The 26,140-nt window shown below is 43.2% G+C and overlaps 1 long non-coding RNA gene across 1 annotated transcript; it reads right to left on the bottom strand.

Annotated features, from left to right (window-relative positions):
• Positions 1-19,706: 19,706 nt before the first annotated feature.
• On the bottom strand, positions 19,707-20,481 carry LOC138918752 (uncharacterized). Its single transcript, XR_011428468.1, has 3 exons — positions 20,342-20,481; positions 20,109-20,228; positions 19,707-19,844 (listed from the first exon to the last, which is right to left on the bottom strand). It is a non-coding gene; the product is annotated as an uncharacterized lncRNA (long non-coding RNA).
• Between the last annotated feature and the right edge of the window lie 5,659 nt (positions 20,482-26,140).

Raw genomic sequence — 26,140 nt, 5'->3', positions numbered from 1 at the left:
AACAGACATGAGGAACACAAATGACTGAAATACACGGAGGCACCTGCCACCTGCAGGCAGGAGACGTGAGTAAGGGCAGACCTGTGGGGAGCAGGACTGAATGGAAGGCAGTGATTAGTCCTGGTAGGGGAATCTGGGAAGACTGTCTGGAGGAAGTGGCAGAGGGGCAGACCACATCTGGAAGAAGAGAATAGTCGGGAGTGGTCTAAGAAGGGAGCAGGTTAAGTATTGGCTCTAGAGCCAAGAGTCTCGGCAGGGAGCCAAGTTTGGAGATGGGCAGAAGGGTCTTGAAGTCCACACTGAGGAGAACTGATGACGAAGCTGCTTATGTTCACTTTGCTGCCCAAGTGAGTTTCCTTTGCTCTCTGGATCTCATCTGCCATCCCAGTGAGTCCTGCCTATGCAAGCCTCCTCTAGGTGGTATAGAACCTTTGCGCAACTTAGAAAAATAAGCTCCATCTAGGCGGACCTAGCCCTGCAGGCAAACAGTTTGGCCAGCAGATGGTGCCTCTGTGTGAATTGGAAAAGCAATGGCATATGGCTTGGTCAGCCCAGAACTGACTGGATTTTAGATTCCCTTGGCACCTTCAGCAAGGCATCTTCATGTAGGACAGCCTTATCTACGTCCCTTGAGTCCCAGCTTTACGAGCCCTCTAGATGCATCAGCCTCTCTCACAACTATTTAACCTTGACACGTGCTGTTCCCTCCGCCTAGAGTTCCTGTCTCCCTCTTTGCAAATTCCAACTCATCCCTCTAGACTCAGCCCAAGTGTCCTGCTGTTGGTGACACTTTCAGACTTTTTGAGGCAGAGGGGGTGATCTGTTCTTTGAGCTCCTGCGTGCACCACAGGGCTGGGCACTGCTTATCCACCAACACATCCCACACCAGTCCTGGCCACCCAGCGGGGGCTCAGGAAAGCCTGTTGAGTGAGTGGGTGAATTGCATGCATCTTCCCATGTCTTCTCTCTTTACATTCTCTGCCATCAGAGAGGTGAGTAGGGTAAGTATCATTAACTTCCTTGGGTAGGAAAGAAACTGCTGGTCAAAGAGGGTCAGTGGCCTGCTGGAGGTCCCAATCTAGCTCTGCACTGTCGTCTCCTGCAGGAACCCTACCTACCTTATTCAGAATGTGCTCAGTCAAGTAAGAGTACTTCCTGCTTCTTGGAGAGGCTCTGTACAGTCCTGCCCCTCTGCCTTTGCCTATGCTGTATCTGCTTTCTGAATACTTGTCCCACACCCCACGTAAAAACTAACCCAAGTTTAAGGGCCAGTTCCGATACCATCTTCTCCGTGAGTACGTCTACAATCTCTGGGCCCCCAAGTCTGCATTTTGTACTGTGTTTTGCCCAGAATCAGTAGTCAGCGTGCTGATGTCTCATTCTTCTGAGAGCTGGAAGCACTAAGTTCTGGGCCTTGTTTGTTACTGAGTCTTTTGGACCACTGAGAATAGTGCCATCTGCCCAAGAAGATACGCCACATGTGCTTCCTGGGTTGGAGATTGCTTGTATAAGCTCGGTTATACTCACGTGTCCTTTCATTTAAGTATTTATTTACCACTTCTAGCCCACTTTTTTTCCAGAAAGAGTTAAAGCAGCTTACCTCATTTTGAAGTGGTTGTATCAGTGGCTTTCAAATGATCATCCAAGACCCATCATATCAAATACATTTTGCATCATGTTCTTGTCTCTATATTTTTTTCTTAAACTAACACACTCTAATACTTCCTATTCAATTCCCTTCTGCTTTTAAAATGCTGGTTGTAACCAATTAAATTGATTTCACAACCCACTAATGGGTCACAGCCCTCATTTTGAAAAACACTAATTGAAACCACCAAGAGGCAGGATTCTGAGAAAGCATTGGCCAGTGGGCTAGCCTGAGTTCTGTTCTTGGATAGGCATGGGAGGGAGTGGTGGACGCTGGAGTCATTGAGGAGGTGTCTGGACCTGAAGTCAGATTCGGTGTCCTTCCAGGGCCATGAGCAGTGATGTGGGCAAATGTCCTGGCATATTTCCACCTCCCATTCTGTTCCGTGTCTGGCACCCAGCACGCTCCTGCTGCCCCCTGGAAGGCCCCTTTGATGACCAACAGTGGCAAAGCCTTTCCTCTCTACCTCTCCACATCTGTGTCCCTCATTCCACTCTCCTAGCACTATTGCACCTGTTTGTCACCCAAGACTGTGAGTTCAGGAGGGATGTATTTTGTCTGTTCTTACATCCTCAGTACTTGCAGAGTGCCTGGCTTATAGGTACACAATGAACATTGGCTGAATAAATGAAGGAGTGAATAAGTAAGTGGGTGACTATCATTAGAGTCCTGCTCAGCACAGAATTCAAGGAATTGCTAACTCAGATGCCCTCAGGGGTCAGGCACGTAACATTCCTGCATGAAGCAGGCCATGTAGGAGGTGACAGGCCTCTCATTCAAGAAACCCCTTGGAAGGCCAGTGTCTGTCTATATACTACTTTCCTGTTGCTGCTGTAACAAATCACTACAAACTTAATGACTTAAAACAACAGAAATTTATTCTCTTACAGTTCTGGAGGCCAGATGTCTGAACCGAGTCTTCAGGACTAAAATCAAGGCACCAGCAGGGCTGGTTTCCTCTTGAGGCTGCAGGGTAGAATTGTGCCTTCCCTATTCCAGCCTCTGGAGGCTGCTGGTGTCCTTTGGCTTGTGGCCACATCCCTCTAATCTCTGTCTCTGTGGTCACACGGCCTTCTCCTCTTCTGTCAAATCTCCCTTAGTCTCTCCCTCATAAGGACCCTTGGGATTACAATTAGTGCCTACTCAGATTGTCCAGGATAATCTCCCATCTCAGTATCATTAATTATATCTTCAAAGTCCTTTTGCCATGTAAGGTGACATTCCAAGGTTCTGGGATCAAGATTAAGATATCTCCGGGGATCATTCTTCAGTCCACCATGCCATGTCTGAGCGGAGTCAGAGGGAAAGTTGGAGCTAAGAGGAACCTAAGATTCTTCTGGGCCAATCTTCTTACTACAGACACAGGCAAGTGAAAGCCATGGAGAGGAAGTGACTTGCCCATGCTCATTTGCCGGTTAGGAGCAAGGCCAAGATTACATTTCAGGTCATTGCCGTGTCCACAACAGCTTCTTCTCTCAGGTGCCCTGTGGCTCTGGGACATTTTTTGCAATGTGTCCTCAGCAGTCATATCTAAAATGCCAGACAAAAGGTTCAGCAGTTGTATTTTCACCCTAAAAGTCAGACATGTTGTCAATAATTATTTCAGGACTTTGGGAGTTGAACCAATACATGAAAAGCTGGTGCTACTTTCCACAGAGGTGAGGCATCGTTAAAGTCTGGAGGATTTTTAAAGCGCCCACGAGCTGCAAGGGGCACCTTAAAATAAATGTAGGTACTCTTTCCTCTTAATCCCATTATTATTCATGTCTTACTTTCTATTCAAACTATTCATATCCCAAGTACTCATACCTTTCTTTTTCCTGATTGTAATCATGCACTACAATAAATCCAAAGGAAGTCACAGCCCGTATGTTCAGAGGGCCCAACCCCTTCAGTTCTGTGTCGAGAGAGATTTGGAGGTTTTACCTTTTCCTTCTAGGTTAAATCAGTGTCAGAAAAGAAATACAAACCCTAACTTAGGAAAAGCACCAGGGAAGATGTGATTGTCGGTCCCATGGGACACCCAGACCAGTGTGTCCCTGGATATTTGTGAGGGGGTAGGTCCTCACCTGTGTTTCTGAACATGCCCGAATACCCTAATCTATCTTGAAGAAACCAATGTTGCTTAGTCAATTTCTTTAGATAGAAAAGTAGGTAGATAGATAGATGGATAGGATTCTTTATACAAACATATATACATCTGTAGAAATGCATACATATGTAAAAGATGTGCATATGTGTGTTTGTACAAGTGTGTATGGGTCCTGTATGACCCGTTTAGAATAACGCATTCTATAACTTTACCCTAATCGCCTCTGTGTAAAGTAGAATTTAATGCTATTGGTTTTCCAATACTCAAAGGAGAGTGATACGAGTGGGAAGAGTTCATTGTGATATTCTGGATGTGGGGAACTGGCCTGGTTTTCCTTTGTGATTCTTATTCTTAGGCCCATCAATTGATAAGGCAATGACGGCTGGATGTAGCTCTTGGCAAACATCAGGATGGGAAAGGGAACATCTCTACCCAAAGCTATGGGTTTTAAACAGATGTCCGAGCATCCCATTGATGTGTCACCCAGAGGAGGACTTAAAATGTTTGGGCTACTGCAGGACCAATCATGCCCTGAAGCGTGTGATTATTCCTCTGTGCATCTTGTGCGTCCCTGATCATTCTGAACCTTCATCGTGATGGTTTATCCATTTATCTTTTCTTTCCTACTAAATTGGAAGCTTCACATTGACTTACATCTGTTTCTCTAGTCTGAGGATTTGGCACCCAACACTCAAGAAAAATCTTGTTGAATGCATGCTTTGGTTGAAATTTTCTTTTTATATTTTATCTTTTACAGTAGCCAAATTTTGGGGATTTCTGTAGCAGAAAATGTTAAATAAGTATCCGCAAGAGCCAGTAGGGTGGCAAATGAGCCTCAGTGAGGAAGGTGGCGAAAGGCAGCAGAGAGCACTGGGTTCTGGGGCACGGAGCATGCTCATTGATGCTAACGGGCAGCACCACTCAGCTCCAGACAATGTGGACATTTGTGAATATGGATTCAGTTTTTCTAGATCGTTCCATTCTTCAAAAGAAGCTGGAAAATGTGAATTTAAATATGAAACTGTCTGGCTGGATTAGGTCTGCAGGCCACCAGCTTGAGAACTCTCCCGTCTGGAGCTCCTTTCTGAATAACCAAACGATCAATCCTGTGCATGGAATAGTCTAGTGCAGTGGGCAGTTTGACTGCTCCCTCTTTCGCTCTGTCTCTCTCTAGCCTTCAAAAACACTTTATTTTGTTGTAGGAATGTTACATTATCAAATAATTTCCTTCTCTTGTGCTACATTCATGAGTCGCTCTGGAATGAATTTATTTCTTGTGAAATGATCATTTGGGAGGTTAACTTTAAATAAAATTAGAAGCAATGCATATTACACACAATTAACTTGGTCAAATTTAACAAATATTAATCGCTTGTTACTGGATAGTGGATTCTACACAGGACCCAAAGATGAGTTAAAGCACGGTGTCCGTCCTCCAGGACTACTACTGTCCTCAGACTCAGGCAAAGGGGCCCTGCTCTGGTCCTGTGCCAAGACCAATGCTGCTTTGGCTTCATGTGCACACAGATGTCCCAGGGAATCTTGTTAAAGTGCTGATTCTGATTCAGGGGGTCTATGGTGAGGCCTGAGAGTCTGCATGTCTAACAAGCTCCAGAGTGATGCTGATGCAGCTGGGTCAGGTTACATTTTGAGTAGCAAAGCTCAGAGACCCTGCCATGGCCTTCTTCTGGCTGTACCTCTCCCCACGGAGTGAGGAATCTTGGGAGGTCAAAGGGTAGGGCCCATGTGGTGGTCATGCTCCTTCTCGGCTATACTCTGGGTTCTGGGACCCTGAGATTATCTTCTTCAATGGCTCCAGGCCCTCATTCAGGACTTGCATGGTCCTCTTTCCTAGACCATTCTCTAAAGGGTAGACTGTGCCACCCAGAGGCTCACTCTTAGGCCCAAGCATCAGCTGAGGTATTTATGAGAGATACAGAAGGCACGTGACATGAGGCCTGAGGTGTCCTCACACATAGACACAAGGTCCTGCAATCTGTCCACCAAGCCTTCCAGGTGATAATTCTACACACTTAGGCTGAGAACCACTGCTCTAGATGAAGCAGGACCAGAGGTAAGTACAAGTTGCTTGGAAATCCTCCAAAATAATATGATATCAGTAACCCAGGGACCATGTCACCCCTCTTCCTCTGGCAGCATTGCAAGGAAGCCTCCTCTCTTTTCTCCTCTTAGCTCCACCACTAGCTTTGACTTTGCATAAGACAGTTCCCTTCTCTGAGCTTCCAAGTTTTTACCCACAAAATGAGAGTTGGAGTATAAATCATTGGAGGATTTCCAGATCTAATTTCAGGACTTAGATCTTCTAGATCTAAGGCAGTGAACCTGAAAATCCATGAAATATCTTCAGTTTCACTTATTCACATTAAAGTTTCCTTGATTAGTTTTATAAACCTTTCTCGTTTACAATGTATATACAGTACTCCTGGGTGAGGCGAGGGGTAAAGGGTGGCATGGGACGATTACTCTATAGCAGCACGTCTAAAACTTCAACGTGAATGTAAATAATCTTATGATAACAAGGGATCTTGCTAAAAAGGCAGATTTTGATTTAGTAAGTCTGGGGTGGCCCAAGATTCTGCATTTATAGGGAGCTCCCAGGTGACGCCCATGCTCCTGGTCTGGGGAGCACCCTTCAGTAGCAGGTTTCTGTAGTGTCGAGAAGTTTAATCAGATGCTTCCCTCTGAAGCCCTGGGATCAGTCTGAAAGAGAAATGGTATTTTATAGAAGCAAGGAACAGAGGAAAAATAAATTATAGCAGGGTACACAAAAGCGTGCCACTTAGTAGGTAATGTAATCAGTGTACTGTAACTAGTCATAAACTGGCGAGAATGTGCCCATTAAAGGGGGTGGGTGCTCCTCAGCTCTAGCCTGTTAGTGCCATGGAGGAATGTGCCCCCAAGTTGCCAAATTTTCCAACTTTTTAAGAGAGTCCAGAAACTAGGAAATCTTTTTATTTTGAAATGTTGTCAATTTATTTATATAAAATTAACTGACAGCTAAAAGCCAACTATTTAACTAACCATGTGAGCCAAACAAAACATGTGTGAAGACCTAATGGCCTATGAGAAGACAAATTCAGGAAGGGGAAAGAAGTCTTTCCTGGGCTCTGGGGTGGGGAGGAGGGCTGGGGAGAGGACACCAGACAATCCAAAGCCTGCCTGTGTCTAATTGGTGCAGAAGAAGAAAGGTGAGTGGGTAAGAAAAGCAAGTGGGAGAGCTCAGAAGACTGACTTGACTGCTTCCAAAGAAGTATCTACTTATTCCATCTCTTCCTCTTAGGGCTGATACAGAATTTCCCCCCTGGAGCTTGGGGTGGGGAAAAATAAAGAGGAAGGGGGCTCATAGCTGAATCTGAATCATGAGTGACCTGTTTTCACTCATAGGTAGGGAGGGGCCCCAGACCCCTCTCTTCCCCCTAGTAGCACTGCTATCCAGTGGCCCTTAGGGGATGTTTTCGGCATCTACTTGCTGAGCTTGCTACGTATTTTCTGGGAGAAGCTCCATGGCCACAGGTTGTCCATGTTCCTGTGGGTAGCCTTTTGGATGGGAAGCTTCCAGAGAGCATCCCCAAGGGAGAGTTGGATAAAATATGTCGAAGAGACATCATCTGGTTCAAACTCTCATTTTGTGACATCTCACATCTCACTGAAGGCACAGACTAAAACCAAATCTTGTGAAGTCAAGTTTCAGTGCCCTTTTCAAGTTTACCTCGGGGGTATTGAGAAGACTAAATGTGAAAAATGTGAATAGTATTTGTAAACCATAAAGCACCACAAATGCATCAGTGATTGTTGGGAGGCAGCAGGAAGCCAGTGAAGCCTGAGTTAGCATCCTAGCTCTCACCAGCTTTGTGAGCACAGCCAAGTGACTTAATCTCTCTGAACTTTTCTCCCCATCTGTAAAATGGGGGCAGGCAAAGCCTACTTCATAGAGGTCAAGATTGAGACAGTGCATAGAACGCACCCAGAATTTTTCTCACACATAATAGCTGCTGCTCAGTTAATAGTAGCTAATATTATAATTATTATTCCTTATACATTCAAATGCCTCAAAATTCCTCTTGATATTTTGAAATGCTTTATAAACTTATTTAAGTAATTTTCATGTCAAAAATCAGAAAATACTGATAAATAAAAAGAAAATATCAGTGGTGATCTTTGCATCTGGAGGTTCATCCCTGATACCAACTCTAGACACTCAGACTTCTGTATACATATTTAACTTGTAAAAATGTAACTATAGCATTTTCCAACTTGCTTTTTAAGTGATTCAACAGCATGAGGAAATTTCCATCAATAATTACATTTTTACATCATTTAAAAGGACTGCAGAGCTCCTCTACTTCCAGGAAGATGGAGTAGATGGACTTTTCCCTCTTCCTCCCATTAAGTACAACTAAAAACCCTAAACATTATATATAAAACATACACAAGAAGACTCTGAAAGGTAGAGAGAAAATGATAGATTGGATAGAGACCTTCAGGACACAAAGAATGACTCAGAGATGAGCTCCCTGGGTTTTCTTCTTGCCCTGTATATCCCAGCATTGGAGTTGGAGAAGCTGGCAACCTGGAAACACCAATGGGTGCAGACAAAAAGACCTATCAGAAGACTGCTCTTGGGGCTGGCCCCATGGCCTAGTGCTTAAGTCTGGTGCACTCTGCTTTGGTGGCCTGGGTCCAGTTCCTGGGTGTGGACCTACACCATTCCTCAGTGGCCATGCTGAGGTGGCAACCCACATATAAAATAGAGGAAGATTGGCATAGATGTTAGCTCAGGGAAAGTCTTCCTTAGCAAAAAGAGGAGGATTGGCGACAGATGTTAGCTCAGGGTGAATCTTCCTCAGTTAAAAAAACAAAAGACTGCTCTTTCTAGACAAAAGACAAGGAAAAGGGCAGCATAGGAGGACAGAAAACTTTCAGACAATAACCACTCTACTCCAGCCAAACACTACAGAAAAAACTGTGGCCCCACTCCTACCCATGCCTGCAAAGGCCAAGTGGGAAGCCTAGATTTCCACCCTCACAAGGCTGTAATGAGGGAACCCAACATACACACATGGGAGTGGTGTCAGAGAAGGCCAGGTAGGGAGCCAGGACTTTCACCTCCCCCAGCTGGAAACAAGTTCTTCCCAAACCCAACATCACAGTGTCGGTGGAAACCACATGAGAGGACTGGACTTCCACTCTTACTTGGCAGCAATAAGGCACTTCTTCTTCCCATCAGTGTGATATCAGAGGGACCCTAGATAACCAGAACTTCCCCATCACCCAGCAGTAATGACGCTACCCCCACACAATGTCAGTGGAGGCCACATGGGGAGCCAGAACACTCACCCTGCCCAGAAATAATGAAGAGTCCACTCTCCCTATTGGGGATAAACAGAGGCCAAGTGAGGAATCTGAACTTCTACCATCATTGGGAATAATGAGACAGTGTCCCTTCTCTTCCTCCTGGAGTGATGGCAGAGCAAAGCAAATAAGAAAGAAGATCAAAATAAGATGTAGAGGTTTAAAACATAATACAAAAATGCCCAGTTTTCAAGAGTAAATCACTTGTAATATCAAGAGCCAAGAAGATCTCAAACTGAATGAAGAAATCATCAATGGATACAAACATCAAAATGGCAGAGAAATAGAATTATCTGACAAAGATTTTAAAGCAATCATAAAAAATGCTTGAATGAACAATTAGGGACATGTTTGAAACCAATGAAAAAATAGAAAACCTCAGAAAAGAAACAGAAAGTGTCAACAAAGAAATAGAAGATATGAAAAGAAAATTTTAGAATTAAAAAATACAATAACCAAAATAGAAAGCTCAGTGAATGGACTCAACAGCAGAGTGGAGAAGACAGAGAGGAGAATCAGTAAGCTTAAAGAAAGAACAGTATAGAGGGCCAAATCTGAACAGCCGAAAGAAAATAGACTTCAAAAAAATGAACAGAGTATCAGATACCATGAGAATATAACAAAAGTTCTAACACTTATGTCACTGGAGTCCTGAAAAGAGAGGAGAAAAAAACGTGAGGCTGAAAAAGTCCTTGAAAATGGCTGAAACTCCCCAAATTTGGCAAGAAACACAAACCAACAGATTCAAGAATCTGAATAAACCCTAAAGAGAAGAAACCCAAAGAAATCTATGCCAAGACACATTATAATTAAACGTCTAAAAATGAAAAACAAAGAAAAAGTCTTGAAAGCAGCCAGAAAAACATGACACCTTCACCATAAAGGGAAAATAATTAGAGTGGCAGCTGATCTCTTACCATAAACCATGGAGGTCAGAAGGAAGTGGCACAATATTTTTCAGGTGCTGAAGGAATTGTGTGAACTATGAACCCAGTGAAAATATCTTTCAGGAATGAAGGGGAAATAATGACATTTTCAGAAGAAAAAAAACTAAGTGAACGTACTGTCAGTTGACCTACCCTAAAAGAACGGCTAAAGGAAGTGCTTCAAACAGAAAGGGAAAGATGAAAGATAAAAGGAGAGCATCGGAGCATCAATAAAGAAGGAAAATTTGATAAGCCAAAATATGGGTAAATTCAGTAGACTGTCCTTCTCTTGAGTTTTCTAAATTACGTTTGATCATTAAAACAAAAATTATAACACTGTCGGATGTGGTTCTAAATATATGTGAAAAAGTATTTAAGACATTTATATTATAAATGGGGAGGGCAAATAGAGACAAGATTTTTATGCTTCACTCAAACTGGTAAAATGCCATCACCAGTAGGCTATGATAAGTTATGTACACATAATTTAATGCCTAGAGCAACCAGTCAAGAGCTATACAAACAGATACATTCAAAAACATATAGATAAATCAAAATGGAATTCCAGAAAATGTTCAAGTAAACCACAGCAAGACAGAAAAAAGAAAACAGACAAATAAAAACAGAGAGAACAAGCAGAAAACAAAAAATAAAATGGTAGATTTAAGAACTAACATATCAATATGTAAATTCAATTTAAATAGTCTAAAAACATCAATTAAAAGGCAGAAATTGACAGAGTGAACTGAAAAGTTTGTCTCAACTATCTGCTGTGAACAAATGCACTTCAAATATAATGACATAGACAGGTTGAAAGTAAAAAGATTATATATGATGCAAACATGAATCAAAGGAAAGCAGAAGCGGTCATGTTAGTATCAGATAAAATCAACTTCAGAATGAAGAAAAGTGTCAGAGACAGAGAGGGACATTATCTAATGATGAAAGAATGAATCTAACAAGAAGATAGTGATTCTGCATATGTATGCAACATACATAGATTTCATCAACAAGATGAAAAATATATGATGCCCAAACTGATAGAAATAAAAAGAAAAAAGATAAGTCCACAATAACAGGTGGAGACTTCAACAGCCCTATCTCAAGAACTGATAGAGCAACTAAACAGAAAATTGCCAAGGATACAGCCATCCACCAACAGGATCAGATCAGCATTTACAAAGTGCTCTACTCAGCAACAGCAGAATGCACATTCTTTTCAAGCGCCCATGGAACATATGCCAAAAGGATCGTACTCTGGGCCACAAAACAGATCTCAATCAATTTAAAACAGTGGAAATCTTACAAAATATGTTCTCTAATCACAATGGAATTACACTAGAAATCAATGACATAAAGATAACAGGTAAATATCCAGGTACTTGGAAGCTAAACAACACAATTTTAAGCAATCTGTAAGTCAAAGACAAAGTCTCAAGAGTGACAAAAAAATACATAGAACTGAATGAAAATGAAAATACAACATGCCTAAATTTGTAAGATGCAGATAAATCAGTGCTGAGAGGGAAATTTATATCTCTCAATGCATACTATAGAGAAGAGAAAAAGTCTCAAATCAATATATAAACTCCAACCTTGAGAACCTAGAAAAAGAAGAGCAAAATTAAACCCAAAACAAGCAAAGAAAAGCAATAATAACGATAAAAGCAGAAATTAATGAAATAGAAAACATAAAAATAGAGAAAATCAATGAAACAAAGAGTTGGTTCTTTGAAAAGATTAATAAAATTGACAAACCTGTAACAAGAAAAAAAGAGAGAAGGCAGAAATTACCAATGTCAAGAATAAAACAGGAGACATCACTACAGACCCTGCAGACATCTAAAGGATAATAAGAGAATGTTAAGCACAGCTCTACACACACAAATTGGACAACTTAGAGTAAATGGATCACTTCCTCAAAAAATACAAATGATCACAACTCATCCAATATGAAATAGATAATTTGAATAGTCCTGTAACTATTATGGAAATTGAACTCATAATTTAAAAACTCCCATAAAAGAAAGCTCCATGTCCATATGGCTTCACTGGAGAACTTTACAAAATGTTTAAAGAATTAGTAACAATTTTACATCATCTCTTTCACAAAATAGAAAAGGAGGGAACACTTCCAATTTATTTTATGAGGCTGGTATTACCTTGATACCAAAACCACACAAACACATTACAAGAAAAAAAACCCCAAAAAGCTATATCAATATCTCTTATGAATACAGGTACAAAAATTCTTAACAAAATACTGGCAAGTAGAATTCAGCAATACATTAAAAAACTTACTAACCATGGTCAAGTTGGCTTTGTTCCAGGGATGCAAGATTGGTTCAATATTCAAAAATCAATCAACATAACCCACCATATTGAGAGGCAAACCACATATTCAACAAAGGACTAGTGAGGATGTGGAGCAACAGGAACTCTTATTCATTGCTGGTGGGATGCAAAATGGTACAGCCTCTTTGGAAGACAGTTTGGCAGTTTCTTACAAGACTATGCATGCTCTTAGCAAACGATCCAGCAATCAAGCTCTTTGGTATTTACCCAAATGAGTTGAAAAGTTATTCCACAAAAACCCCGCACACAGACATTTATAGCAGCTTTGTATATAATCGCTCAAATTCGGAAGCAACCAAGATGTTCTCCAGTAGGGGAATGGATAAAATTATGGTTTATCCAAACAATAGAATATTATTCAGTGCTTAAAAGAAAGAGCTATTAAGCCATGAAAAGACATGAAGGAAACTTAAATGTGTGTTGCTAAGTGAAGTCAATCTGAAAAGGCTGATTCCAACTATCTGGCCTTCTGGAAAAGGCAAAACTCTGGAGACAGTAAAAAAGATCAGTGGTTTCCAGGGTTTAGAGGGGAGAGCGCCAGGAATAGGCAGAGCACAGAGAATTTTTAGGGCAGTGAAATATTCTGTATGATACTAAAATGGTGGATACATGTAATTATATGTTTGTCAAAACCCATAGAATGTGCAATACTGAGAGTGAACTATGGGCTTTGGATGTAAAGTATGTAATTTAAACTATAGGCTTTGGGTGACGATGTGTCAGTGTGGGTTCATAGATTGTAACCAATGTCCCACTCTGGTGCAGGACGTTGAGAGTCGGGGAGGCTGGGTGTGTGTGGGGGCAGGGAGTGTATGGGAATTCTGTACTTTCTTATCAATTTCCTGTAAACCTAAAGCTGCTCTAAAAAAATAAAGTTTGTTTAAAGAGAAGCAACCAACACCTCCTTCACTAGGTGAATGGATAAATTATAAATTTACCCTTTTTATAATTATATCTAAATTATATTCAACATCTAAATTAGCCTTTGGGAATGCAAATTAAAACTACAATGGACACATCACTATACTCCTATCGGAATGGCTAGAATAAAAATTAATGACGACATCAAGTTCTGGCAACTACGCAGAGAAAATGGATCTTTCATACACTGCTGATGGGAACGTAAAATGGTGCAGACACTCTGGAAAACAGTTTGGCAGTTCTTAAAAAACTAAACACGAAACTGCTATACAACTTAACAATTCACTCCGGGGCAATTATCCTGGAGAAATGAAGACTTCTATGTTCACAGGAAATCCCGCCGAGAAATGATTACAGCAGCTTTACTCGTAATAGCCTCGCACTGGATACAACCCATCTGTTCTTCAGTGAGTGAATGCTTAAACCAACTGTGGTACATCTGTACCATGGAATAGTATTCAGCAGTAAAAAGGGACAAACGATTGATACATGCAACAACCTGGATGAATTTCCGGAGAATTAAGCTAAGTGAAAAAAGCCAACCCTAGAAGGTTACATACTGTAAAATTCTATTTATACAACATTCTTGAAATGACAAAATAATGGAAATGCAGAAAGAGATTAGTGGTTGCCAAAGGTTAAGAAGGGGAAGGAAGTGGGAGGGTAGCAGGTATGGCTACCAAAGGGCAACGGGAAGCATCGTGTGGTCCTGGAAACGTTCTGCACACTGTTCTATAGTTGTGCAAGATGTTCCCATTGAGGGAAACTGGGTGAAGGCAATGGGCTCTCTCTATTATTTCTTACAACTGCTTGTGAATCTATAATTATCTTGAAATAAAGTTTAATTAAAAAGACAATTTGATAGGTTAAAAGAAAGGACTGCAGACTATTGTATCCTATGAATATGCCACAATTTATTCAGCCAATTTCTTACTGTCTTACATTGAAGTTATTATAATTTTCTTATTTCAGAAAGCACTGGTATGAATGTCCTTAAAGCTAAATTTTGGAGCATATCTTTACTCATTTTCTTATAATATACCCCTAGAAATGGAATTGCCGGTCGAGGGCTACGTATTTTTTCACATTTTCAGCGCCCCTTTGCATCCAAAGTATAGAAAGATTCAATATTTGGAAGCATTGAAGTTCTGTGAACACTCAAGATGTGAACAGAAAGAAAATTTTAAAAAGATGCCCATGCTATCGATGTTATATCTCTAAGAACTTTCCTCATAAGAAAATTGTACAAACGCCTTTGGTTTTTTTTCGTGTTTTATTTGCATTAATTTTCATTGAATCTGGGGCGCAAAGAATTGCTTGCTAGTGACACACGCTCATCTTCGCTGCAGGCATGGTCCTCTTTCACGCAGTCATTCCTTTGACTTTAAGAACGTAATAAGCACCCAGGAACCCACCACAATATTATAACGAGGATCTTGAAATAATTTACATTCTTCTTTGTGATCTGCCCTCATCCTGTCCTTCTATTGAGAAAACCATTTAGAAGTCTGTGTTTTCCTTTTCTTTCACACAGTTTCATCTTAGCTATATGCTTTCTGAAGAAGTATATGCTGTATTTAAGTTGTTTTAATTCTCATAAGGAGTGTCACGCTGCATGCAATCTCCTGGCACCACTTTGTGCACATTTAACATTTCGCGGCTCAGATTCATCATTATACCTGTCTCACTGTACTTCATTTTGCCTGTTGTATATACTTAGTCGTGTCCACATACCACTGTGTTTTTCATACATCCCCCAAGTTATGGACATTGAGGTCACTGTTATGCCTGGCATGGTTCTGAATACACTTAGACATTTTTTGTTTTTTTGGTGTACAGGTGAAAATGTTTCTGTAGGATAGACACCCAGAAGTAGAATTGCTGAGGTATATGGTATGTGCCAGACTGTTTTCCAAGGTGGTTATATATCTTTTCCTTCTAGAAGCGTTGTTTAAGAGGTCCTGTGGGACCACATCCTCTCCAACACTTGGTATTGCTACACTTAAAAATTTTTTTTCCAATTGAAGAGCGTTATGGTATCTGTGAAACAGTATCATTATGGGTGTTGGTTATAAAATGGTGTCTCATTATGTCTTTGCTTTGCATGTCTCTGGCCTGTTATTATATTTATTGGTTTCTGTGTTTTTGCTGCTATAAGACGTCTTTTTCTCATTTTCTTTTTATAATTTAATCTTTTCATGTAAATCTTTAGCAATATGCAGTTTATTTTTGGTTAAGGTGTGTATGAAGTTACCTTTTGACAAATAGATGCTGTGTTTTCCCAACAACAATCCTCTCTTGGACTATTCCTCAAGAAAGTGTGCCGTTTTCTCTATATACTTTCTTCACAACCTTTTTAAGTTTGTAATAAAGATCTTAGATTATACTGATGGCTAAGTAATTCTTGGTCTTCCTTGATGAAGTTGTCTTAACGTTGTACAAATAACCCAGCAGCCTTGTCTGCGTAGATGCCTCGAACACAGCTCTGCTGGAAAGACCCTGCTAATCCAGGTGAAGACAATTTTACCTGCTGTGCAACTAGCCCCTGACAGCCAGCGTGGCTGTTGCAGCTTCCCAGACCTGGCACATATCATGGGCTCAGTAAATGCTTGTCAGTTAACATAAGACGAAGAATTCAGTAAATGATTTCACTAATTTCACCCAATTGCACACCTTTCTCTCTAAGAATTCAGTTATGCAGGCAAAATATTTGGGCCTTTCTTTACTGTAACATGGTCTTAATTTTTCACACACTCTTCAAAGTACATCACCAAGTTAATTTTCTCCTTGAATAAGAGACCTTCACATAAGAAGGTAGAAATAACAAACCCATATATGCATATGCATAGAAGTGGACAGATATCCTATTTTTAAAAATCTAGCTTTCCTTTGGGGAAAAAATATCAACCTTTGGACCCTGTGATCTTTATCACTAGGCAGGAAGGCTGTGAAAAAATGCTCCCTCTTCGCCGGCCACGTAATCCTCAGTACCCGAGTAATGATCAGCACTTGTGAGAGAAGCAGCAGCCTCCGGACGCTGGTGATGTGTACTAAGGAGCTTTGTATCCTGAAATCCATATTGTAGAAGGGACTGAAATCTACAGAAAGCCACATCTGTGTGCTCCTCGCCAGACCCCAGCAAGAAGCCTGAATACGGCATGTCATCATGATTAATTGTGGGTAATGAGGGTCTTATGAACCCAAGAAAGAGAAGCGTTTGTTTCTCTGCTGCTACAGTTATAGCCTCCGATTTGTTTTCAAGCACTCTACAGAGGTAAGCCAAAATAGAAAGGGACTATTCTATAGCCATCCTTTACTTCCCCGCCAGGCATTTTGGTAAATTAACACACAGGGACCAGTGAGAGAATTTGTGAGCTCTTTCAAGGATGTGATAAAGAAAAGGTTTCCTAGTTAAAAGAATCTTAAAAAATCAGGCTGTAGGAAATCTGCTGTGAGTTCTCAGAGAAGCTCACTAGTGCTCCGAGTTCAGATACAAATAGGACAATGTTCACAGAAGCACGGTGAATAAAAGAATTCTTTGATGGAAGCAGCGATGTTTTCGTCATTCTCTAATCTACCAGAAGGTGGCGCAAATTCACCGCCGATACAGTAAAGGAGGACGCGGCTTTCTTTTCTGGAACCCTGCTCGGTGCAAGTACAGTAAAACAGAAAACAAAACAAAACAAAACAAAACAAAAAACCAACCCTCCCCTACTTAAAAATAAATTAAACGGACGGAAAGATTTCATCTTTAAAAAAACAACTCGTATAACATCTGTCAACTTATTTCTTTCAGGACTCAGTTGTGTGGGTCAAACTAACGAACAAAACAAAACAAAACTAGGATGGGATGGAGATTTGAGGAAGATAATTTTTAAAATCTTAATGTAAGAAAATTAACAAGATGAGGTTTGTAATCGCTTCAGACAAACACTCCATTAAGGAAACGGCCTTGTCGGAGATTCTAACAAATAGCAAAGTGGTGTTTAATTGGACATACCTTTTATTCCATTTAAAAATGTTTATGGTCGTATTTTAATGGTTGAAGGCTTACAAATATCTTTAGGATGAAGCACTGTGATTTCCCTTTTGTGTGGCAGCTTGTGTATTTGTGAAAGAAAAATTAAACCTCCCCCCAACGAAGATAATACAGGAACCAGAAAACTCAGTGAGAGTGTTTAAACAACAAATAAAAACAAAAAATAACACAAAACCCCACCATTAACAGCAAAAATAACAAAACTTTTTTCACTGGGCGTGAGGGGAGCGGCTGGAAGCAAGCCCTGGTTTCCAGCAACTTGAATGTGGGCGCTGGTGCCCACTTTTCCACAGTCAAGAGCATTTTTAGGGATGTGACGTCCACGCGGAAGGGAGAAAGTTTTCTAAAAAATTTTTTATTATTTCAGTAAAATATCAATTGGGCACTTTCTAAACCTCTTTTCCTAAATCCTCCCAGTTTCCAAGAGGGAGTATTTTTGAGTACAGACAAACAAAACAACCCCTCCCCAAACCTTTCCATATAGAAAACAAAACAAAGACCCAAAAGAAAGGCTTGAACATTTTCAAATTAGAATTTCTAAAGACAACGCACTCAGAGAGTGAACTCAGAGTTCCGGGTTAGTCCTGATTTTTCAGCCCGAAACCGAGCAGAGTTTTAACAAATGTTACCAGGGAGAACAATGTATTTTTTTTTTTCCTAACTAAAATCTATCTTTTAAAAAATTAATTTGCTCTCCGTATTGCCGGATAACATTTTCATTTAACTTCGGTGCCGTGCCTTGTAATTAGTTTCTCTTGATCTGTTTCTTGGAAGAAAAAAAAAAAAAGTAGAAAGAAAGAAAAACAAAAAGAATAAAAAACAAGCTTGTAGGTTGCAGTTCACATTTTTTCCTTTATCACGCCTGGCGGGAAAAGAACCAACCAGGCTGAACCCGGAGCGGCGGCAGTCACACGTCCCGCTTTCCCAAACCTCAACGTCTTTTCTTAAAATCTTCGGGGCTTATTGTGAAGCCAAGGGCGCTTGGCGTAGGAAGAGAGTGATTTATTTGGGACAGGAACAGGGTCTTGGAAAGGAAACTGGGGGGTTCACGAGGAGGACGGGCCGGTTTTATTCAACGACTTATTCTCGGGTTTCGGGGTCTGAAGGGCCGTGGATGCCCCTCCCGGGCTCACCTGCGAAGTCTCCCTCTTGGCACCCGCTTTGTTCAGGGTCCCTTTAAAAGCTTCTTGCTGGCAGAGGGACCCACAATGAAACAAATCCTCATTTTATGACGTCTTTCCCCCTCTAGGAGTCCGAACAATGTTTGGCGGGCTCGGCACGCAGGAAGATAAAAGAGTTTTATTTTAAATGCGATACATGTCAGGATTAGACAGCGTTTCCTTTCAGCCAAACTACAGAGCGGATCTTCATTTCCTATTGCCCGGCTTCCCCCGAAAGAAACTTTTCTTTTTTCTCCCCTCTCTCTTTTTCTTTTCTACCTCCACCCCCCTCCTCCGCCCCAAAGAGTCAGGCGGAGAGTCCTGTGCACAAAGCTGCTCTCCAACCCGCGGAAATCAGATTTCACTGCTGAGCGGGGTGAGGATCGGGGCCACCCGGGGCCTCGCGACGCCCCGGCCTCGGTTCCCTCCGGGGAGCTGCAGGCTGGCCGGGCCGAGCGCGAGCTGCGGGGCGCGGGGAGGCCGTGCGGGGCCGGGGTCCCCGCGCTGCCCCGCCGGCCTTTGTAAGGGACGGGCAGAGACAAGCGCCTTCGCCCTGGCACCAGTGGCTTCACTGTGGCCGCAGCGGCCCCTGATGGGACGCGGCGACTCGCGGAGCGCTGGGCGCGGCCTTTGTCCGCGCGGGGCTGCGGCCACCTCCCGCCCCGCCCGCCGGGCCGCGTCGCCCCCTTCCCGCGCGGACGGCGGAGAAAAAAAAGCACCAACAGCATTTTGCACTTTTCCGCCACTTTAGCGGGAATCGGAGGAGACCGGCGAGAAAACCCGAAAAGGGAGGCCGTTATTTATGGCCGGCGAGTTGGAGTCTGGCACCATATGGTGGGATTTATCAGCCCCCGGCTCCCCCCAACGTCGGGCAAACAGGGCCTGGCTGACAATGTCGCCGGCCTGGCCCGCGCGCTGGGAACGCCTCGCCGGCTCCTTTCGTCGCTTCCAACCCCCTCTCACATTTTTTCTGCAGAAGTTGATAGAAGACAGGCTTTTACTTTTTTATGGTATTACTCGCAATTAAACAAAAAAGTAATTCGTGATCTTTGGGCATCAGCACTTAAGGGCCAGTGGCACCCTCCCTACCCTTCGGAGGAGGCCGGAGTGGGGGGACTTGGGCCAGGTGGAAGGTGGTGTAGGGTTAAGAAGCGTCAGACCTCGGAGAAGGGCCTCACTTCCTCTTCGTTTTGTCGCCCTTTGTGTTACATACGGGGGCAAGCAAGGTCTGCCAATCACTACCATTTCTCTTTCTTGTTCTATAAAGACAGGGTCGTCACAGCAACAGGGACATGACAGGCTGGTATCTCTCTCGAGCTCCAGGGGGCCCCTAATAGGATTGAAGCAAAAGATCAAGCGAATGGTTTCCTATTTTAGGCCCGTAATAACTCCCAACTGCTTGCATATACATGGGCCTTACAGTGTTATGAGGCGGCTTTAATCTCAGGAAAGAGTCGCCCACTTTCTAGCAGAATATTTTAGAAAACCTTGTGGCATCCTCCCTCCCTCACCATCCTGCGTCCTCATCTACCCATCTTCCCCTTTATTTGGGGGAGAGGGAGGGAAGTCTCCCCTCCCTCTTGATTTTACTTACCACCCCTCCCCCAGAAGCTGAAGGTGTCATTTCCTTTCATTAATTCATTTTGCCAGCTCAAAGTAAATACTCCGTGTAGAGGGAACAAAGACACCCCTTTTTGGTATTCGGTTGAAGTCCCTGATGGGATCAGAAGTTTGCACATCTTTTGGAAAAACTGGCCTTGGATGTGGTTTAGCCACCCCCACCCCCCACCCCCCACCCCCCACCCCCGGCTCCCCCAACACACACACCTAGGAAAACACAAAGCAACCTAAGGAGGAATGAAAAGGTTCCCCAGGCCATTTGTGTTCACAATGCAACGTGAAGTCATGTCGGCTGGGGAGTGTGTGTCCTGCGTGGGTGTCCTTTCTACGTGGGCTTGCAGTGGAGAGAGGAAACAAATGAAATGCGTGGGACAAGGGGACGGTTTGTTTTCACCCTCAAGACCTGGTGAAACCCGTCAAACAAGCCTGACTTCAAAAAACCGAGACTGCCTGGGAAATGTGAATGCAAACAGGGCTGGAATAATCAGCACCACCAACATCTGTCGCCACAGCTGTTTCCTTTCTGGTTGGTGAGAGAACCTGTCTCTCCCCGGGGCTGGCAGTGAACTGCAAGCAACCAGTCCAGGGTCTTTCTCTTCCAAACAGAATCCTCTAGGTCTCTATGTACTTAGCTTGCTTAAAAATAAAACACAAAACAAAACAAAGATGACATTCTCCACCTTTCGGGCGGACATAGGTAGCCTGGTAAAGTAGGTGAGGAAAGAGAGTTTTTGTCATGTGGTCACAGATGGGGAAACTGAGGCACAGAGGCAGCCAGTGACCTTTCAAGTTAATATCCAAAGACGAATCAGAATTGGTGAATTCAGTCCTCAGCCTACTGGATTCTGCTGGGTGTCTTGGAAGGCACTGGGTTTAAATAAAAAAAAAAGAGGTGAGTATTTTTATTGTTTGTTTTCTCTTTCATTCAATCAAAGTGAGCATCTAGGGTGTGGAAGACAAAATGCTTTGTGTCGTGGAGGGGTAAAGCAAGGGCATGGATCCAGCGAAGTGGTGGCTTGGTCTGAGGTTAGGGCAGGGAGGTCTGACAAGGGAACACGGGCTGTCTGGCCGGAGTAACCAGAAGAGACTTCATGGAAGAAGCAGCCTTGAAGTTGCTGGGAGTTGCAGGCTGGCTGAGATTTTGATAAGTAGAGGTAGGAGAGGACATTGGAGCTCCAGAGAACAGTGTGCATTCCCAATCGCAAGGGGACAGCAAATTAGTCTTTCAGGGGCTGGAGGGAGATAAGGCAGGAGTGAAAGAGGAGCCAGCTGCTGCCAGGCTGAGACGTTTGGACTTTAACCTGTGGACAAGGGGAGTCCCAGAGTGACAGCTCTCGGGGCCATTTGTGGAGGGTGAATCAAGGGCTGATGCCCGGCAGGGTTTGGAGTTGGGGAGGAGGCATGGATTGAGATCCCAGTGGGAGGCTGTGCGAGGCATGAGGCGTGAGGGCTGCTGTGGGCCAGTGGCATAGGGTTGGAAAGGACAAATGGTTGTGCAGGAACTGGATGGACATAGGGCTCAAAGCAGAGAGGCAGGTCAGAGGTGACTGGGTTTTCAAGCCTGGGTGACCAGGGAAAAAAGGCAGCCTCGTTATGTGCAAGGCATTAAAATAACATTTAAATCCAGTTTTGCATGCAGAGTATTTAAAACAGAGAGAGCTTCGTGAAAACAGAGAAACTCACATACAGACGTTAATGAGCTTTTCCAACGTTGAAGAGCTTTCATTGTCAAAGCCAGATGCTTGGCCTCCTGGCAGAGCCGCAGCCAGACTTAAAGCCAGGATCTCAGAGCTCTGTGCCTTCGTGGGGTGGACAGAGGAGCAGCCTGTAGAACGTGTATTTTCTCCAACACATTATTCTTCCTTAGCACTCATTTCAATTTTTATACCATTATTGAGAAAGGAAGTGAGAGCAAGCTATCCAGAGGCATTTTCTCTGCACCTCCCAGGCGGGAGGAAATGTTCTGGTATTAAAACTGATCTGGCGTTTATTTACTTATTTTTCAGTTGCATCCAGTGTTTGCTTGAGAATGTTCCAGAGGGCAGATAACTGGATCATCACGCAGCCAGTGCAGGCCAGAGGATGGAAAATGGTGAAAACGGACTGGACTGGGCATCTGGGTCCAGAGTTCTCTTCCTGGGTATGCTGGCCAGGCTGTGTGATCCCATCCACACAGTGGCACCCTCTGGGCCTGGCTTCCCCACCTGCAAACTGAGGTGAGTCGACTGATCTCGAAGGCCCTTTCCAGCTCTAGGCCTGTGGATCATTGATGTGACTCTTTCTCTGAATTTTCCCAGTGGTTTCCTCCTTATAGTCTGTATTCTGCTTTGCATGTGCAAACAGAAAGGATATTTATGTCGGGTGATTTAGACTTTATTCTGATTTTTAATAACTTCATTTGCATTGAACTTTATAAATATTTTGAAAGCATCAACACATCCATTCTCACTTGATCCATGAAACTGCCATGTCAAGTGAGTAAGCCAGGGAATTTAGCCCCAAATGTACAGCTAATGATAATCATTCCTTTCAGGGAGTGCCTACACATGCCAACATCTGCCTTACAGTGAATCTCTGTTTAATCACCACAATACCTTGTGGGTATCGCTATCCCTACTTTACAGATCAGAAAGCTGAGACTTACAAGGGTTGGGACTCACTGAATACTTCCTGCTCCTCTGTGGCTTAGACAGAGTGTGAATTCTGGTCTATCAACTCTAACTCTGCTCTCCCAGGCCTGGGGAAGTCGTCCAAGGGTGCCCACTGTCTCCTTCTTCTGCACAGTATTTCTCCTATGAGTTTACCATCTGTACCATCCAAGGACACTGTTGGCCAGCATGGCCTTCCATGGTCTTTGTGGCCTTCCATGACCTTGCCATGTGAATTTTAAGGGCCGAGATTTAAACCAGGCAAGCTGTTGAACAGATGTTTGTCAAGTACTCAATACATGTCTAACACTCTACCACGAGCTTTGGGACCCTGAAGAAATATTAGAAATGTCTCATTCCATGAGGATTTTTCAATCTGAGATGAAGAAACCAACTGAGCCAATAAAACTTCGGTGAATGGGCAGTGTTCTGCATAATGGAGACGACCAAACTTTGTGGAATGGTCACTCTGCTCCCACTGCAGCCTGGACTATTTAGCTTGGCAAGCCTATGTGGGGGCCACTTTCTACACATCTTTTAGGGAGAAGGATGTTGATCCAAATAGAGTATTTCAGTCACTGCCTGGAGGTCCCACAGCCAGCAAGTAGCACAGCCAGGATTTTAATCAAGGCCTCTGACCACAAAGCCTTGCTCTTTCTCCGTGTGCCACATGGCCTCCCATTCTCGACAGCATCACGTGTGGGTCAGGGTGGGGTGCACAGACCTCTGAAAGTGTAGACTCCGGAGGTGTAATGAGTCCACCTGCAACATGCTGAACAGAAAAAGGGTCTCACTTCTTTATGGTCTTGCCTCACAATGGGCAGTGTGAATTCTGTGGCGAATCCTTAAAGGACTGCAAGAGAGGGAAGAAATCAATGGGTGGATAGCTTAGAATTTGGGGAAGATGGGCTTTGGGTTTGAAGACTGGCTTCAAGTCTTGGCTCCATCATTTACCACCAGTGCTTAATCTCTGTATACCTCAATTTTCTTGTCTGTAAATAGGGCAATGATATTTCTCTGTCCAGGCTTAACATATGGCATTTGAAATATCTGATGGAATGACTGGTCCATGGCAGATGCTCAGGCAAATGGCAGTTACCCGAGGAAGCTATATGGACAGAGCCTGTTGATGAAAACTACAAATAGCATGTTGGTTCAAAGCGAAGACAGTTGAAGAATTTGTTCTTTGTCCAATGGCTTCCTTGTCCTGGGTTTTGATCCTTTTCCTAGTGTTTTTGGCCCTGGAATAATAGGTAAGCCAAGCAGACCCAGTTCTGGCAATCTCTTGCTGCATGATAAGCCACCTAACACAGGGGCTTAAAGCAGCACTCGTTTATTTGCTTATGATTCTGTGGGTTGACTGGGCTCAGCTAGGCTGCTCCTGCCTGGGGTTCCTCAGACCGTTGTAGTCAGATGGCTCTGGGGCTGGCATCATGTAGGAAGCTGCTTCCCTTGTGTGTCTGGAGTCTGGGCTGAGAAGACTCCAACAGCTGAGCTCCTTGGGCATCTCTTTCTAGGTGGTCTTCCCACAAGGTTTCTCCTTTTTTCTTTTTTTTCAGCTTTCGAATGTACATCATAATATCTTTTGAATTCTGTGCAGATTGCATCATGTTCACCACCCAAAAACTAATTGTGGTCCATCCCCTCACATGTGAGCCTAATCACCCCTTTTGCCCTCCCCCCCTTCCCCTATGGTAAGCACCAATCCAATCTCCATTGCCATGTTTTTGTTTGTCATTGTTTTTATCTTCTACTTATGACTGAGATCACATGGTATTTGATTTTCTCCCTCTGACTAATTTCGCTCAGCATAATACCCTCAAGGTCCATCCATGTTGTCACAAATGGCCAGACTTCATCATTTCTCATGGCTGAGTAGTAGTCCATCCTGTATAAACACCACATCTTCTTTATCCATTCGTCCCTTGATGGGCACCTAGGTTGCTTCCAAGTCTTGGCTATTGTGTATAATGCTGCAATGAACATAGGGGTGCAGGTATCTTTATGCCTTTGTGTTTTCAAGTTCTTTGGATAAATACCCAGCAGTGGGATAGCTGGATCATATGATAGATCTATTCTTAATTTTCTGAGGATACTCCAAACTGCTTTCCATAGTGGCTGCACCAGTTTGCACTCCCACCAGCAGTGAACAAGGGTTCCCTTCTCTCCACACCCTCTCCAACATTTGTTGTCTCCTGTCTTGTTAATTATAGCCATTCTGACTGGAATGAGGTGATACCTCATTGTAGTTTTGATTTGCATTTCCCTGATAGCTAATGATGTTGAGCATATTTTCATACGCCTATTGGCCATCTGTATATCTTTTTTGGAGAAATCTCTGTTCAGATCTTTTGCCCATTTTTTAATTGGGTTGTTGTTTTTTGTTGTTGTTGTTGAGATGTATGAGTTCTTTGTATATTTTGGATATGAACCCCTTATCTGATATACGGTTTGCAAATATCTTCTCCGAATTGTTAGATTGTCTTTTCCTTTTGTTGATGGTTTCTTTTGCTGTGCAGAAGCTTTTTAGTTTGATGTAGTCCCATTTGTTCAGTTTTTCTTTTGTTTCCCTTGCCTGGTCAGACATGGTACTTCAAAATATGCTGCTAAGCCACATGGTTTCTCTTTAAAAGCAGCAGAAGGTCAGGAGGAGCTCTTGGTGGCCTGCTGGGGTCCTGTACCCATTCTTGAACCAATCGCAGTGGCTAGAGGGAGAATGTGTTTTGATTAGCCAGGCTTAGGTCATGTGCTTCTCCTGGGCCAACCCCACCCACACTGCTTACATTGAGTGTGGGAAAATGATAATTCTCAAGAGAAAATCGAAGTGGGGAAGCAATCGATGATGGGAAAGCAAGACTATCAATTGTGCACTGGAGTTCCTCATTTGTCACTGGTGCTCGATAGACTTTTTGTCAATGATAATGATGAGTGGGGATAGGTCTGACACCACTTGTACTGAGACACCAAGACCAGTGGCTTCTCTTCTGGGACCAGAAGCTACACAGGGTGCCATGCCTTGGGGATGGAGTGGTGGGCAGCTTGAGGGTTTTGTAAACCCTACACGTTGGCCTAACTTGCATTTTCCTACATCTGCACTTTTGCTTATGTCATCTCTTCCACTTGGGGTGGCCTTCCTACCCATTCCACCTATTTGGAATTACGTTGCCCAATTTGTAAGATCCAATTTATCGTCATTTTAGTCAAATGCGAACTTTTCTTCCTCTGATCTTTGTCACCTTGCTACTCAAAGTGTGGTCGGAGTGCCAGCAGCATCTGGGGATTGTCAGCAATGCAGAGCCTTGGTTCCCGCCTCAGGTTTATTGATCAGAATCTGCTTTTTCACCTGATTCCCAGGTGG

This window comes from Equus caballus, chromosome 18, assembly GCF_041296265.1.
Source record: "Equus caballus isolate H_3958 breed thoroughbred chromosome 18, TB-T2T, whole genome shotgun sequence".
NCBI lineage: Eukaryota > Metazoa > Chordata > Mammalia > Perissodactyla > Equidae > Equus > Equus caballus.
The sequence above is the reverse complement of the archived record's forward strand: the minus strand, read 5'-3'. Positions and strand labels throughout refer to the sequence as shown.